The sequence below is a fragment of the Dipodomys merriami genome, unplaced genomic scaffold (assembly GCF_024711535.1).
Source record: "Dipodomys merriami isolate MVZ:Mamm:240054 unplaced genomic scaffold, mDipMer1.0.p SCAF_10, whole genome shotgun sequence".
NCBI classification, from domain to species: domain Eukaryota; kingdom Metazoa; phylum Chordata; class Mammalia; order Rodentia; family Heteromyidae; genus Dipodomys; species Dipodomys merriami.
Window position 1 is genome coordinate 19,755,318 of NW_027202271.1, and position 18,892 is coordinate 19,774,209.

General features: G+C 36.5%; 1 pseudogene; it reads right to left on the minus strand.

Moving 5' to 3' along the window:
- Nucleotides 1-3,772: 3,772 nt before the first annotated feature.
- Nucleotides 3,773-5,463, minus strand: LOC138838305 (olfactory receptor 6C6-like; annotated as a pseudogene).
- Nucleotides 5,464-18,892: the final 13,429 nt, after the last annotated feature.

An 18,892-nucleotide genomic window follows, 5' to 3' on the forward strand; every position in this document is an offset into this window, starting at 1 on the left:
AAACTACCAGAAAACTGGAAGTGGTGCTGTGCTCAAGTGGTAGAGTGCTAGCCTTGAGCTGAAGAGCTGAGTGACAGCACCCAGGCCCAGAGTTTAAGCCCCACAACCGACAAAAAAAAAAAAAAAAAAAGAAAGAAAGAAAGAAAAGAAAACTTTAAAAACCTGAAAGAGGAAATTAAAGCAGAACTAAGGAAGTGGGAAAACCTCCCATCCGGTATGCCAATAATGACATGAGCACAGACGAAATCAGGAAAGCAACACCTTTTGTAATAGCTCCACAAAAAATAAAATACCTAGGAGTTAACTAAAGAAACGATGAAAACTTTAAAAATCTGAAAAAGGAAATTAAAGCAGGATTAAGGAAGTGGAACAACCTCCCATGATCCTGGATTGGAAGGATTAACATCATAAAAATGGCAATATTGCCTAAGGCTATATAAAATTCAATGTGTTTCCTATCAATATCCCAACCTCATTCTTCAATGAAATAGAAGAAGCAACCCAAAAATTCATATGGAACAATAAAAGACCCTGAATAGCAAAAACAATCCTTAGCAGAAAGAACAGAGCTGGAGAAATATCAATACCAAACTTCAAACTCTACTACAAAGCCATAGTAATCAAAATAGCTTGGTACTGGCACAAGAACAGACCTCAGGACCAATGGATTAGAACTGAGGACCCAGAAATGAAACCACAGACCTATAGCCACCTAATCTTTGATAAGGGAGCCAAAAAAAATAGGATGGAAGAAAAACAGCTTCTTCATTAAATGGTACTGGCAAAACTGGTTAAACTCCTGTAGAAAGCTAGCGTTACATCATTATATATCACCCTGCACCAGAATCAACTCCAAATTGATCGAAGACCTCAGAGTAAAAACAGACACCTGAAAATATTACAGGAAGGAATAGGAGAAATTCTAGGACTTGCAGGCACAGGCCAAAGTTTTCTTAATAAAGACCCAGAAAAACAACAAATCAAAGAAAGGTTAGACAAATGGGATTGCATGAAACAGCAGAGCTTCTGCATGGCAAAGGCTATAGCTAGAAAGATCAACAGAAAAGCCACAGATTGGGAGATCTTCACTAGCCATACAACAACAGACAAGGGTCTCATATCTAAAATACACTTAGAACTCAAGAAATTAAAAGCTTCCAAAACAACTGCCCTACTAATAAGTGGGTTAAAGACTTAAAAAGAGACTTCTCTGAAGAAGAAATAAGAATGGCCAATAGACACATGAAGAAATGCTCAACTTCTCTGGCCATAAAAGAAATGCAAATCAAAATAACTAGTAAATGTCTAGGACAAGTAGAGAAGGTCAAAAGCTATGTACATATGATCATATAAGATGATGTTAAGTGAAATGAACCCCAAGATAGGGACACAAGTGCTTTTTTCTTTCTTGCTATTGTTTTTAATGTACTTATAATGTACTGTGCAATTTTGTGTTTCTTTTGTATGTTCTTCCCCCACAGTATAAACCACTGCATTTGATTTTGGTGCCCTGCATCTTGTATATACATTTTTGTAATTTGAGGAGGGGAAGGGAAATAACAAAATTCTGAAATAAGGATACAAGTTGACCCATTATAACAATGAGATGTACAAAACACTATGTTGAAAACAAACTTTACAATTTCAAGGGGTAGGGTGGAGGGAGGAGTTGGAGAGGTGGGGAAAGAAGGGATGGTAGGGGAAAAACAAAGGAGGAGGTAACAAAGCTCAATAGGAAATGTACTCATTACCTTACTCATGTAACTGTAACCCCTCTGTACAGTATTTTACAATAAAATAAAAATGAAAAATAAAATAAAAATAAAAACAACATTGAGATTCCACCTCACCCCGCTTAGAATGACAATAATCAAGAAATCTAATAATAACAGATGCTGGAAGGGATGTGGCAAAAGGGATCCCCACTGCATTGTTGGTGGGAGTATGAAGGCAGTATGGATGTTCCTCAAAAGACTCCACATAGAGCTCCCCTATGACCCAGCAATCCCACTTCTGGGCATTTTCCTGAACAATCACAAATAAGGTCATAGTAAAGCTACCAGCACAACTATGTTTATCGCAGCATTATTCACAATAACTAAGATATGGAATCAACCCAGATGCCCCTAAGTAGATGAATGGGTCAAGAAAATGTGATATATATACATATATATATATGTATGTACGTATATATGTATATATATATATATATATATATATATATAGAGAGAGAGAGAGAGAGAGAGAGAGAGAGAGAGAATTCCATTGTATACATATATACAATGGAATTCTCTACTTCTATCAGAAAGAATGACACTGCCCCATTTGGAAGGAAATGGAAAGACTTGGAAAAAATCATATTAAATGAAATAAGCCAGACCCTAAGAAACATAGGTTCTATGGTTTTCCTTATTTGCAATAATTAGTATACCTCTAGGATAAAATTAGCAGATGAGCAGAATAGCTCAAAAGGTATGTACATATGAGCATATCAGGAGATGCTAAGTGAAATGAACTCCAAGGCATGACATAAGAGTTTTTGCATTGTTGTTGCTGTTTTTAATGTATTATGCGATTTTTCATTTCTTTTGTATGTTCTTCCCCCTATGGTATATCCCCTGTTGTCACTGTATTTGAGTTTGGTGGAATATTATTCCTGGTGGAATAATACTAGGTGGAAAACCTGGTATCGTGTATACATTTAACTGAATTAGGGAAGGGAAGGAGAAGAACAGAATGTTGAGACAAAGAACCAATGCAAGAGCGATATATACAAGACAATATGTCGGAAATGATCTGCGCAACTCCTTACTTATGTAAGTAACTGTAACCCCTCTGTGCATCACTTTGACAATTAAAAAAATAAAATGAAATAAAAAATTACCATATCCCATGTTAATCTCTGACAATCTCAGCAATGCAGAATACTAATGGCAAATACAAAATTCCTAGCAACATGAACAGGTATTAACATAATTAAACAAGTATGTCTAAAATGGCTCACTTTGAGAGAATTTTCTACATAAATCTAGCACTTGTGCGAAGAGAGATTCCTCAATAAACATAGACTTTAATATTTTCATTTGCAGAAGGCAATTTTACCACAGAGAATAGAAAGATCTACTCAAGAAGAAGAATATAAAGTGTGTCAGTAAACTTTACATGACTTAAATACTGAGGAAAAAATAACATAGACATGAACTAATAAAACTGACAAGTACATTCCATTGTCACTTTCAAGCTCCAGCAGCATGTTGTTTCTGTCCAAATTTAGCCATGTTTTGAAAAGAACAAAACCTTTGAAGCACATGCTTGAAAGTGTCTTTCACCTGTTGGTTCCTCAGAGTGTAGATGAAAGTGTTCAGTAAAGGAGCCACAGATGTGTAAAGAACCACCACAGCCTTATTGAAAATCACCCTTTCCTTTGCTGAGGGCTTTATATACATAAAGATACAACTCTCCAGCTAGGTGTTGGTAGCCCACACCTGTAATTCTAGCTACTCAGGAGGCTGAGATCTGAGAATTATGGTTCAAAGCCAGCCCGGGCAGGAAAGTCCATGAGAATCTTATCTCCAATAGACCACTCAGAAAACCAGAAGTGGTGCAGTGGCTCAAATGGTAGAGCACTAGCCTTTAGCTGAAGAGCTGAGGGACAGCATTCAGGCCCAGAGTTCAAGCCCCATGACCGACAAAAAAAAAAAAAAAAAGATACAACTCCCCTAAGTAATGGAGACAACAGCCAAGTGTGAGGAACAGGTGAAAAGTCTTTTGTTCATTGTTGGACAGAAGAGAATTTTGCAGCAGGTTTGATAATGTATCTGTAGGAGAGAACCACAAAAAGCAGTGTGATGACAAGCATCAACAAAGCTAAGACAATACCCAACATTTCTGTGTATCTGTGCAAGAGATCTGCAGGACAGAAGAGGTGTCACAGAAGAAGAGGTCAATGGTTCTGGATGCACAGAAATCCAGCTGGAGTCCTAAGAGCAAAAGAGGAAGGATAATTAAGAATCCAGTTAGCCAGGAGCTGAAAACCAGCTGGTGGCACTCATTGCTATTCATAATGACTGGGTAATGCAGGGGTTTGCAGATGGCCGCTTAGCACTCATAGGACATGGCGGCCAGGAGGTAAAACTCAGTGAGGCCTAATAGGAAAAAAAGAAGAGTTGAGTTGCACAACCAATGTAGGAGATTGTTTTTGTATCTAGTGAGAGTGCTGGTCAAGAAGCAGGGGATGCTAACTGTGGTGAACGCAATTTCTAAGAAGGAGAAACTTTGAAGGAAGAAGTACATGGGAGTCTTGAGGTGGGGGTCCAGCAGTGTTAGCAGGATGATGACAAAGTTCCCCATCAGGCTCAGGATGAAATTGACCAAGAGAAACAGGAAAACCACAATCAGTAGCTGGGGGTCATTTGTCAGTCTCAGCAAGATGAACACAGTCTCCTTTGATTTGTTTTTTATTTTTCTCTTGTTTTAACAAAACTACAGAAAATTAAAAATAGTATCACGAGTAAGAAAAGACTTTCCTTCCCTTTAAGTCATGCAAACTATCCTGTCTAGAAGTCTATTGATGTCCAATATTTGCACAAATCAGAGTTCAGCATAGCAAACATATGTCCTGTTTCATCAGTATGTTTACACAAATGCAGAGATTTTTTTCACTTGTTCAGAATTGAACCAATCTTGCCACATTATAAGAGGCATATTGTTCATATGAAATGTAGGCCTTCAATTTGTTTAGTGGTAATCTCTGACCCACCTTTCAATTCTTTTCAACAGCTTAATTTTTTCTTATTTCATGAATTGAGCTGATATTTCAATTGTCACAGGCACATAATGGTTATAGGAAATGATTATGGTCCTAGCAAATGCAAAATATAGAAAATTAGGGATACTTGTGACAATACCAAAAACTTCACAGAAAGAAAAACATTTTTTAAATAAGTACGTGAGGTGACTAAGTGAGTGTCCCCTTCCATGACTTCCTTAGAAAACCATGGAGAAGCAAGAAGATAATCCAAATTTTTGTGGGAGTCTCTTTAGTCAGACTTTCTCTGATAAACACTGTCCCTCTTCTATGTTTTTTCCTAACCATACTATTGTCATCTGTCATGTCTGAAAGAAACATGCCACTATGGGAAAGTAATAGGAAAATATAATGTTTAAGGTACAGTTAGAAAAATGAAGTTTGGGGTGTTTGTGCAATGCTCATGCATATTTTATAGATAATTGCATTAATAAGACATGTACTTTGTGTTTCTAGTAACTTGGTTTTATTTTAAAGTTTTAGTTTATTTGTTCTAACAAAATTGTAATCCCTAAAGAGAAGTATTTAAACCTTTTTATGAATAATAGAAAAACCATAATACTTAAAAATGAATTTTAGAAAAAATACACAAGTTAAGAATCATATTGGATTCCACTTACCATTATAGTGTGTAAAAGAGAACCAAATTTATCCATGAATAACAGTTAGGCATTTAAAACACACATATAAAGCCAGGCACCAGTGTCTCAGACCTGTAATCCTTTCTACTCAGGAAGCTGAAATCTGAAGATCATAGTTCAAAGCCAAAAGAATCAATAAGACTTTTGTCTCCAATCAACTACCAAATGACAGAAGTGGAGGTCTAGTAGCTCAAGTGGTAGAGTGCTAACCTTGAGAAAATAAGCTCAGGGACAGCACCTAAGCCCTGGGATTAAACCCCAAGATTGTCAAATACAAAAGAAAGCAAAACAAAGAAACAAACAAACAAATAAACCCACTACATATGGAGAAAATATTAATAATCATTGAATCAAAGCTTAACAAGACTGATTCTTAATTGCTTTTATTTTATGAATAACCATATTGTTTTTCAGACTTTTTCATGTAACAGAAAATAGTTGATTTGCTTTTCTTGTGAAAGTTCTTAATACTTCATCTCTGATGACATTTATCCCTGGTACCATTTCCTTTCCCTAAAGAAGTTTGATTATAAACAATTTGAAAGGTTGATACAATGAGCAAAAGTAACATTTTTCTCTGAGTTATAGTTTTTCAATCAGATTGTCGTGACATGAAATGCAAATGAATTTGTCTCTGTCTAGAGACAAATGTTTATGTAGGTTTTATATGTGTTTAAACAATGAGAACACAAATGAGAAATGATCATAGTAGTAAATAAAACAATATGTATTTTTTAACCTATGAAAATTAGTTTGAGAAAAATGAAGAATTAAAACTGTTGGAGATAATTTTATTAAAAAAATAAGTGAATACATATTAAGGGGAAAACATTCAAGACAATAAGCCTCTATGTCTACCATATATAATTTTGCTCATTTTCTAAAAGTGCATTATAAAGAACATGGGAGATTGGAGATCAACTTGATCTGAAGAAAAAAATGTATAGAGTATAGCATAAATTTCAAACTCTCAATAAGTGGTAGGAATACAGTTCCATTAATTGTGGGCAGTACATTTAGGCCTATAAGAATATTGGTATTAAATGTCAGGCAAGCAAGCAATCAAATATCAACACCAATTGAGAAATACATATAGAGAAATATATATACAACAGTCACTACTCCCAAGGTTTACAAAGACAGTGTGAAAAAAAGTGTGAAGACTTGTAAAAATGTTTTGAATTCACAGCATTTTGTCATACTTGAGAGAATATTTGCAGAAGTCATGGCTTTAAAACGGCAGTGTTTTATAAAAATTCTCATGCAATGGGTCTGGGAGGTGGCTCAGTGGTAGAGCGCTTGCCTTGCATGCCAGAGGCCCTGGGTTCAATTCCTCAGTACCACATAAGCAAAAAGAAAGAAGCCGGAAGTGGCGCTGTGGCTCAAGTGGTAGAGCGCTAGCCTTGAGCTGAAGAGCTGAGGGACAGCGCCCAGACCCAGAGTTTAGGCCCCACGACCGAACCCCCCCCAAAAAAATTCTCATGCAAGTTATAAAACAAATTCCAAAGTACAGAACATTTCCCCTAAAGCTAATTATTGATTGCTCCAAGGAAACTTCCATGCTAGATGTTTTAATTATCACAATAAAACAATTAAGTCGATTTTTAAATGGAAGAGGTATAAGATTTCTAGGTACCCATGGCTCATATCTGTAATCCTACCTACTCAGGAGACTGAGATCTAAGGCTCATAGCTCAAAGCCAGCCCAAGCAGGAAAGTCCATGAGACTCTTATCTCCAATTAACCACCAAAAAGCTGTAAATGAAGCTGTCAAGTGGAATATGTTGAGCAAAAAAGCTCAAGGATAGTGCCCAGTGAAGTCAAACTCTAGAACCAGCACAAAAAAAGTGTAAGATTATATGTTTAGTATGAGGATATTAATATATTTCCAATATCTGAAGCAATGTCTCTTTGAAAAGAGTACATGCAAAGATAAACTTCCAAAGAACAAAAGACAGAATAGTAATTCAAAAAGTAAGATGTCTTCCTAATGTTACCTATAGGAATTTACAAGAGATATCTGAATATTTAAATTTTTATATTTTTTATTTTTATTTTTTTGGTTTGCTGATGCTGGGGCTCGAACTCTGGGCTTGGGCACTGTCTCTGGGCTCCTTTTTGCTCAAGGTTAACGCTCTATTATTTGAATCACAGCACTACTTCTGGCTTTTCCTATGATTAATTGGAGATAAGAATCTCCGGCCGGGCGCTGGTGGCTCACGCCTGTAATCCTAGCTACTCAGGAGGCTGAGATCTGAGGATCGCGGTTCAAAGCCAGCCCGGGCAGGAGAGACCGTGAGACTCCTATCTCCAATAAACCACCAGAAAACCGGAAGTGGTGCTGTAGCTCAAGTGGTAGAGCGCTCGCCTTGAGCTGAAGAGCTGAGGGACAGCACCCAGGCCCAGAGTTCAAGCCCCATGACCGACAAAAAAAAAAAAAAAAGAATCTCACAGACTTTCCTGCCCAGCCTGGCTTCAAACTGTAATCCTCAAATCTCAGCCTCCTGAGTAGCTAGAATTACAGGCATAAGCCACTGGCACCTGGCTTGAGTATTTGAATCTTTAGTTGGGCTCTATAAAGAGAGGAGACAGTACACTCATTAGGTAGAGCAGCCCAAGACAAAGGATTGTAACAGCTCAAATATGATTTTGTTTCAAATCTCTAATATTTAAAATTCTCTTAACCTCCGCATCTCTGCTAAAATAAAAAAAACAGTGTTTCAGTGCCTAGAATTCTATAGCACACATCATTGTAAAAACAACAAATTATAAAATGTTTTAATTTACAAAAATCAGCACCAACATTGACTTAACTGCATTTAAATTAGTATTTAAATTAGAATTTCCTCATGTAAAACTATTGATTTGTCTCATTTTATGGATCACATATAGTATGTATTTCTACAACACACCCTATAAGAGAAAACAGCACTAATCACAACAGGAGATTATCTGAGCATGGACAAATGAATGAAAGTTCTTTTCTTAACTATGATAAACATTAGAAAATGAAAAGGCTTCTCAGTTAAAATCATATTTTAATGATTTTTAAATCATTCTTTTTTTTCTTCGTATTATTATCGTTAAGTAGATTTTATCTTCATCTAATCTCTCAGTAGTATATGTCAGAAATTAAAAATCATTACCCTTCAATAGTTTACACACTGTCATTAATAAGTTGCATTGAGAGATTTGGGAAAATCCTCTATTGTTCAACACTTCACTCATCATCCCTGTAAAGAGAGAGCTCTAGTGATCCAGTCTTCTCCATCTGAATACTTTGTTCTAACCTAAAATACATGAGTGACTTCAATATTGGCATAGATATTATTATGGACCAATTTACTTCATGTCTTTTCAGTAACCTATCAAATTATCTCTATTGTGCACTTTATTGCGATGCATTTCATCATGAACTCTAGCAAATGTGACAGAGCAAAATATGAAAATATTTACTTACTCTTGACACAGGAAAGGATGTAAGCTTCTGTGTACTAGAGTAAATTATTTAATCAAAACAAAGAATTCTCTGGGTAACTAAATACTAGAATATCATATTGTCATTGATTTCCAATTCACCAGTGAGTAAAAGTATTACATACATACTTCACAACACAGATTCATAAAACATAATTGTTGTAATGTTGAGGGGAACCATGTTATATTATTAGGACAAAATTCTCAACTTAGAATTGCTGAATCGGGAGGAGTATGGGAAGGGATGGAAAGGGGAAACAACAAGGAGGCAACAATGCTTGATAAGAAATGTACTCCTTATCTTGCCCATGTAATTGTAACTCCTCTGTACAGTATTCTCACAATTAAAAAAAAAAAGAAAAAAAAAGAATTGCTGAATCAAAAGTAAACAGTAGAGTTTTGGTTAGCTATTGTTAAACTGTACTTTCCATGCATGTTAGTGATTAGCATCAACAAAATATTAGGTTCTTATTGCTCAACATTCTAGCAATAAAATAAGTTTTCTTCATGTATTCAAAATCTAAGTAGATATGGCTAAGAAATAAATATTCTGATTATTTTACATTAACTTTTTAATGTTTTAACACAATTGATTTCACTATGACTTTTTTGTACATGCATATATCCAGCCTATTAAATTAGTGTATGTTTTTATATTTTTTCTTTTTTGTATTATTTATTGTTTTTATATTTTTTATTGTAAAGATACTGTACAGAGGGGTTGCAGTTACCTGAGTAAAGTAATGAATACATTTCCTATCAAGCATTGTTACTCCGCCTTTATTTTTCCCCTAACATTCCTTCCCTCCACACCTCCTAACTCCTCCCACCCCCCAAGTTGTACAGTTCATTTTTAACATAGTGTTTGTACATCTCATTGTTACAATGGGTCAACCTGTATCCTTATTTCAGCATTTTGCTATTTCCCTTCCCCTCCCCAAATTAAAAAAATGTATATACAAGATGCAGAGCACCAGAATCAAATACAGTGACAACAGGGGTTATACTATGGGGGAAGAACATATAAAAGAAAAAAAAATCACATAGTAATTATAAGTACATTAAAAACAACAGTGTCCATATCTTAGGGTTCCTTTCGCTTAACATCCTCTTATATGGTCATATGTACATAGCTTTTGAACTTTTCTGCTTGTCCTAAACATATACTAGTTACTGCTTATAAGGGAAATGATGTGACCTATGTTTCTTTGGGCCTGGCTTACTTCACGTAATATAATTTTTTTTCCAAGTCTTTCCATTTCCTAACAAATGGGGTGGCATCATTCTTTCTGATAGAGGCATAGATTTCCACTGTATGTATGTATGTATGTATGTATGTATGTATGTATGTATGTATGTATGTATGTACACATATATGTATACACACATGTATACACACATACACACACACACATATATACTTTTTTTTTCTTGATCCATTAATCAACTGAGGGGCATCTGGGTTGGTTCCATATCCTAACTATGGTGAATAATGTTGCAATAAGCACAGTTGTGCCCGTAGCTTTACTATGGTCTTATTTGCGATCTTTGGGTAAATGCCCAAAAGTGGGATTGCTGGGTCATAGGGGAGCTCTATATGGAGTCTTTTGAGGAACTTCTATACTGCTTTCCAGAGTGGTTGAACAAGTTTACACTCCCACCAACAATGCTGTAGGGTTCCCCTTTGACAACATGCCCTCCAGCATCTGTTGTTAGTAGATTTCTTGATGATAGCCATTCTAACTGGGGTGAGGTAGAATCTCAATGTTGTTGTAGATTTGCATTTCTTTTTTTTTTTTTTTTTTTTTTTTTGCCAGTTGTGGGGCCTGAACTCTGGGCCTGGGCGCTGTCGCTCAGCTCTTCAGCTCAAGGCTAGTGCTCTACCACTTGAGCCACAGCGCCACTTCCAGCTTTTTCTGCTATGTGGTGCTGAGGAATCGAACCCAGGGCCTCATGCATGCAAGGCAAACACTTTACCACTGAGCCACCTTCTCAGCCCGATTTGCATTTCTTTTATGGTTAGTGAAGTTGAGCATTTCTTCATATGTCTATTGGACATTCTTATTTCCTCTTAAGAGAAGACTCTTTTAAGTCTTTAACCCACTTTTTAATCGGTGGCTGTTTCTTTGAGGATTTGTTGTTGGGGGATTTAATTTTTTGAGTTCTAAATATATTTAAGATATGAGGCCCTTGTCTGCTGTTGTCTGGCTAGTGAAGATCTTCTTTCAATCCATAGGCTTTCTTTTTTTTTTTTAATTGTGAAAATACCGTACACAGGGGTTACAATTACATGGGCAAGGTAATGAGTACATTTCTTATCAAGCATTGTTGCCTCCTACTTTGTTTCCCCTTCCCATCTCTTCCCATCCCCTCCCTCCATGTCCCCCAACCCCCACCTGACCAAAGTTGTAAAGTTCATTTTTTGACATAATATCTTGTACATCTCATTGTTGCAATGGGTCCACCTGTATCCCTATTTAAACAATTTGTTTTTTTCCTTCCACAAATTATGCTAACATCAAATACAGTGAAAGCAGTGGTTATACTGTGGGGGAGGGACATACAAAGCAACAAAGAAATCATCTTAAAAATATGTTAGAAACAATCGCAAGAAAGAAAAAAAAACATTTGGCCCAAGAAAGAAAAAAACATTTGAATCCTTATCTTGGGGTTCATTTCCCTAACAACAACTTATCTGACCATTTCTGCTTGTCTCACACATATACTAGTTATTGCAAATAAGGGAAACCATGGGACCTATGTTTCTTTGGGCCTGGCTTACTTCACTTAATATAATTTTTTCCAAGTCTTTCCATTTCCTAACAAATGGGGCAATGTCATTCTTTCTGATGGAGGCATAGAATGGAAGAAAGACAGCCTCTTCAGTAAATGGTGCTGGCAAATTTGGTTAATCACTTAGAAAACTAAAGCTAGATACTTATATATCACCCTGCAAAGATCTCCCACAGATCTCCCACAGATTGGGAGAAGATCTTCACTAGCCATACAATGGACAAGGGTCTCATCTCATATCTAAAATATACTTGGAACTCAAAAAATTAAATCTCCCAACAACAAATCTTCAAAGAAACAACTGCCCAATAAATAAGTGGGCTAAAGACTTAAAGAGAAACTTCTGTGAAGAGGAAAGAAGGATGGCCAATAGACACATGAAGAAATGCTCAACCTCCCTAGCCATAAAAGAAATGCAAATGAAAACAACATTGAGATACCACCTCATCCCAGTTAGAATGGCTATACTCAAGAACTCTAATAACAACAGATACTGGAGGGGATCTGGCCAGAAGGGAACCTTACTGCATTGTTTGTGGGAGTGTAAACTTGTTCAACCACTCTGGAAAGAAGTATGGAGGTTCCTCAAAAGACTAAACATAGATTTCCCTATGCCTCAGCAATCCTACCCCTGGGCATTCATCGACATGACCACAAACTAGCCCGCACTAAAGCCATCAGCACAATCATATTCACTACAGCATTTTTTTTTTACCATAGGTAAGATATAGAACCAACCCAGATGCCCCTCAGTAGATGAATGGATCAAGAAAATGTGGTATATATACACAATGGAATCCATGGGCTTTCTATTGATCTTGCTAGCTATGTCGTTTGTCATGCAGAAACTCTGCAGTTTTATGACATCCCATTTGTCTAACCTTTCTTTTATTTGTTGTGTTTCTGGGTCTTTGTTAAGAAAATTTTGGCCTGGGACAAGGAGACCTAGGGTTTCTCCTATTCCATTCTGTAATGTATTCAGGGTGTCTGCTTTGACTTCGAGGTCTTTGATCCACTTGGAGTTCATTCTGGTGCAGGGTGATATATAAGGAACTAGCTTTAGTTTTCTACATGTGTTTAACCAATTTTTCCAGCACCATTTACTGAAGAGGCTGTCTTTCTTCCATTCTATTTTTTTAGTTCCCTTATCAAAGATTAGGTGGCTATATGTCTATGAGTTCTTTTCTGGGTCCTCAGTTCTGATCCATTGGTCCTGAGGTCTGTTCTTGTGCCAGTACCAAGCTGTTTTGATTACTATGGCTTTGTAGTAGAGTTTGAAATTTGGTATTGATATTCCTCCAGCACTGTTCTTTCTGCTAAGGATTGTGTTTGTTATTCAGGATCTTTTATTGTTCCATATGAATTTTTGGGTTGCCTTTTCTATTTCATTGAAGAATGAGGTTGAGATATTGATAGGAAACACATTGAGTTTGTATATAGCCTTAGGCAATATTGCCATTTTTATGATGTTAATCCTTCCAATCCAGGAGCATGGGAGGTTTTTCCACTTCCTTAATTCTTCTTTAATTTCCTTTTTCAGGTTTTTAAAGTTTTCATCATAGAGGCCCTTCACTTCTTTAGTTAACTCCTAGGTATTTTATTTTTTTGTGGCACTATTATAAAAGGAGTTGCTTTCCTGATGTCAGGTACACTCTTCTTGTTATTGGCATACAAGAAAGCCATTTATTACTGAGGGTTAATTTTATACCTTGCTACTTTGCCAAAGTTTCAAATCAGCTTGAGTAACTTGGGAGTGAAATCCATGGGGTTCTTTAAATACAAGATCATGTCATCTGCAAAGAGGGAGATTTTTAGTTCATTGCTCTCTATGTGGATCCTCTTTATGTTTGCACCTTTTCCTATTGCTCTAGCTAGGCATTCTAATACTAAATTGAAGAGAAATGGAGAGTGGGCATCCTTGTCTTGTTTCTGAATTTAGAGGAAATAGCTTTAGCTTTTCACCATAAGTATAATGCTGGTTGTAGGTTTGTCACACACAGCCTTTATTATATTGAGGAATGTTCCATGGATTCCTAGTTTTTCCAGAGCTTTCAATTAGTGTGTATTAATAATACAGAATAATAAGTTTGTGACATTTTCATACATGCATATAGCATACTTTGATCTTCTTTATTATTCCCTCATCTCTTTCCTTGATCCTCTTCTTCCTTTTTTTTTGTTTTGTTAGCAATATTTGAGTTGGATTTCAGGGTCTTGTGCCTACTAGCTAGGGACTCTACCACTTGAGCCACATCTTTTTGTTTTAATTGCTTCTCAAGTACAGTTTCATGGCTTTTGTCTAGACCTGCCTAAGATTATGATCCTCTTATATATGGCCTTCATGAAAGCTGAGATCACAGACATATGCCTCCATATCTGGCTCATGGATTGAGAAAAGGCCACACTTACTTTTATGAAGTAAGCCTTCAACTGTGATTCTCCTGATATGCTCCTTCTGAATAGCTGGGATTATACCCAGCCCCAGCTTCCTCTTCAAGTCATCTATTATGTTTTCTATAATAATAATCCATATACTGTGTCTAAAAAATCCTGTGATCTTTCTCTTTTAAACTCTGGCTTATTTCACTCAGGTGGCCAATCTCCAATTCCAACAAAATTACTGCCAGAAATGGTATTTATTTATTCTTTATGGGTGACTAATAACTCATTTTGTGTGTGTGTGTGTGTGTGTGTGTGTGTGTGTGTGTGTGTGAAGTTGTATGTATTGGCAGGCACCTAGGCTGATGCCATAACTCAGCTATTATGAATAGTGCCATGATAAATATGAGTATTCAAGTTTCTCTGTACGATGCTGACTTTGTTCCCATGGTGTATGAATGGTGTACCTGGATTCTGTTACTCAGTTTTTGTTGTGTGTGTGAAAATACTTTTTTCCATAGAGGCTGCACAGATTTACATTCTCAGCAACAGCATATAAGTATTTGTATTGTTCATCAACACATGCTTGTCAGCATTTATCATGTTTTGTATCTTAATAATTGCCATTTAGGCTGGAATAGATGAAATCTTAAATATAGTTAAAATTTGCATTTCCCTCATGCAACAAATGTTGAATATTTCCATTTATTGGCCACTTGGGTTTCTTTATTAAAATTATTAAAAGATGTCCATTCAGTCATTTGTCATTTTATTGATTCAGTTGCTGGTTAATGTGGTGTTAATTTTTTTAATCTTATGCCTTTTGTGGATATTAATTCTCTGTCAAAAACAATGACTGACAAACATTCCCTCCTGCTCTGTAGGGTCTCTCCACCCTGGTTATTGTTTCTTTTGCTGTGCAGAAGCCTCTTATAATTAGTTGTTTGACAATTAATTGTTATTTAATCTATACAACAAATGATACATGTCACTAAACTCTCCATGAAACATGCCTTGGGTTATGTTCAAATTAGTATAAGTGCCATTTTTCTCTAATGCATAATTTTATTTGTAAAAGTATACATTCAGATGTCAAATTACTCACAGTAAATGAATGATGGAAACACAGATGCAAAGATCCTTAACAAAACTCTAGCTAACAGAATCCAGAAACACATAAAAAAATCATACACTACAACCAGGTAGGCTTCATTCCAGAGATGCAGGGATGGTTTAACATATGTAAGTCAATAAATGTAATCCAACACATCAACAGAGCCAAGGTCAAGAATCACATGATTATCGCCACAGATGCAGAAAAGGCCTTTGATAAAATTCAACATTCATTCATGCTAAAAGCTCTGGAGAAAATAGGAATAGAAGAAACATTTCTTAAAACAGAAAAGCCATTTATGACAGACCAATAGCCAATATTATATTTAATGAGGAAAACCTACAACCAATTCTCCTAAAATCAGGAACAAGTCAAGGATGCCCACTGTCTCCACTCCTCTTCAATATAGTCCTGGAACCCTTAGCCAGGACAATAAGGTAAGAAAAACACACTAAAGGGATCTGCATAGGGAAAGAAGAAGTTAAACTATCCCTTTTTGCAGATGACATGATACTATACCTTCACAATCCCAAAAACTCCATCCCCAAACTCTTAGATATCATAAATCACTTTGGCAAAGTAGCAGGATGCAAAATCAACCCACAAAAATCAGTCACCTTCCTGTACACTGACAATGTACAAGCAGAGAGGGAAATAAAGGAAGCAACCCCATTCACAATAACCTCTCAAAAACTAAAATATTTAGGAATTAACCTAACCAAATATGTAAAAGAACTATTTAATAAAAACTATAAAAAGTTAAAAAAAAAAGAAATTACAGAAGACACTAGGAAATGGAAAGACCTCCTATGCTTTTGGATAGGCAGACTTAATATAGTAAAAATGGCAATACTGTCAAAATTAATATACAAATTCAATGCAATTCCTATTAAAATCCCAATGATGTACATCTCTGAAATACAGAAAATAGTCCAAAAATTCATATGGAACAACAAAAGACCTAGAATAGCCAAAACAATTCTAGGGAATAAAGACAACATGGGAGGGCTATCCATGCCGAACTTCAACTCTACTATAGAGCCATAATAACAAAGACAGCATGGTACTGGCACAAAAACAGACCCAAAGACCAATGGAATAGAATAGAAGATCCAGAAATAAATCCACATGCCTACAATCAGCTGATATTTGACAAAGGAACCAAAGACATACAATGGAAGAAACACAGCCTCTTCAACCACTGGTGCTGGAAAAACCGGGTGGCCACATACAGAAGATTAAAAGTGGACCCCAGCCAATCACCATGCACCAACATCAACTTAAAATGGATTAAAGACCTTAACATTAAACTTGAATCTATGAAACTACTGCAGGACAGCGTAGGAGAGACACTTGAACTTATAGGCACAGGAAGGAACTTCCTGAACAGAGTCCCAGGGCCACAACAAATTGGAGAGAGACTCGACAAATGGGACTACCTTAAAATAAAAAGCTTCTGCCCAGCTAAAGCTATAGCAACCGAGCTAGAAAGACAACCAACTAATTGGGAAAAAATATTTACCAGCAATATATCAGACAAGGAGTTAATATCCAGTATATACAGGGAACTCAAGAAACTAATCCCTCCCAAATCCAACAAACCAATCACTAAATGGGCAAGGGAACTAAAGAGGGACTTCTCAGATGAAGAGATAAAAATAGCAAAGAAACACATGAGGAAATGTTCACCATCCCTAGTTGTGAAGGAAATGCAAATAAAGACAACCCTGAGATACCACCTTACCCCAGTCAGAATGTCCCACATCCTCGTCAGCCAATAACAAATGCTGGAGGGGATGCAGAGAAAAAGGAACTCTATTACACTGCTGGTGGGAATGTACACTTATACAACCACTTTGGAAAGCAGCCTGGAGGGTCCTCAGAGAGCTAAATATTGACCTCCTTTATGACCCAGTCATACCACTTCTAGACATCTATCCTGAACAACAGAACCAGTATACAAGGACACATGCATCTCCATGTTTATTGCAGCACCGTTCACAATAGCCAGGATATGGAAACAACCCAGATGTCCCACCACAGATGAATGGATCCAAAAATTGTGGTATCTATACACAATGGAATATTGTGCACCCATTAGAAAGGACAAAATAATGGCATTTGAGGGAAATGGATGGAGCTAGATCATTTTGAGTGAGGTAAGCCAAGAGTAAAGAGACAAATGGTACATGGTCTCCCTGATAAGTAGATGTTAAATCCAAAATGTTAGGTGATACAACAAAATGAACAGGACTTAAGAAACAAAAGACTTCCACTCAACTGGTTGAATCACTACAAAGAACCCCATGCTGCTGATCACATGTATGGTATATATGTGTACACCAGAGGGGAACCAGGAAGACCACACAGAACTAGAGGAAATCAGGGAAAAACATACAACAGCTTGACCCATCAGCTGCACTGGACATTGACCAAAATAAACTAAGCAACTCAATGGCAGCGATGGGAGGGAGGGAACAAGTGGGAAAGAGGGAACAGCTGATGCTATGCAAAACAAAAGAAATGCACATATCACCCAATGTGGAAGAAATAACGGTATCACAAAGCTCATAGAACTCATAAATGTTATAGACCATGATAAAAAATAAATAAATAAATGTGCTAAAGACTTAAAGAGAGACTTATCTGAAGAAGAAATAAGAATGGCCAATAGACACATGAAGAAATGCTCAACATCTCTGGCCATAAAAGGAATGCAAATCAAAACAACATTGAGATTCCACTTCACCCCAGTTAGAATGGCTATCATCAAGAAATCTAGTAACAACAGATGCTGGAGTGGATGTGGCCAAAAGGGAATCCTACTGCATTGTTCAACCACTTTGGAAAATAGTATGGAGGTTCCTCAAAAGACTCCACATAGAAGTCCCCTATGACCCAGCAATTCCATTTTTAGGCATTTACCCAAATGATCACAAACATGACTATACTAAAGCTACCAGTACAACTATGCTTATTGCAGCATTATTTACCATAGCTAAAATATGGAACCAACCCAGATGTCCCTCAGTAGATGAGTGGATCAAGAATGGATCAAGAAAATGTGGTATATTTTCCATATACAATGGAATTCTATGCTTCCATCAGAAAGAATGGCACCACCCTATTTGTTAGGAAATGGAAAGACTTGGAAATTTTATATTAAGTGAAGTAAGCCAGGCCCAAAGAAACATAGGTCCCATCATTTTCCTTATTTTCAATAACTAGTATATGTCTAGGACAAGCAGAAAAGGTCAAAAGCTATGTGCATAGGGCCATATATGATGATAATAAGTGAAATGAACCCCAAGATAGAGACACAAGTGGTTTTTTTTCCTTGCTATTGTTTTTAACATATTTAAAATGTACCGTATGATTTTTTTTGTTTCTCTTGTATGTTCTTTCCCCATGTATAAACCCTATTTTCACTGTATTTGATGTCAGTGTCCTGCATCTTGTATATACATTTTCTAATTTGGGGAGGGGAAGGGAAATAACAAAATGCTGATATAAGGATACAGGTTGACCTATTGTAACAATGAGATGTACAAGACACTATGTTGAAAACAATCTTTACAACATGGGGGGAGGAGGGCGTAGTTGGGGAGGTGGGGAGGGAAGACATGGTAGTGGAAAAATAAAGGAGGAGCTAACAATACTCGATAGGAAATGTACCCATTA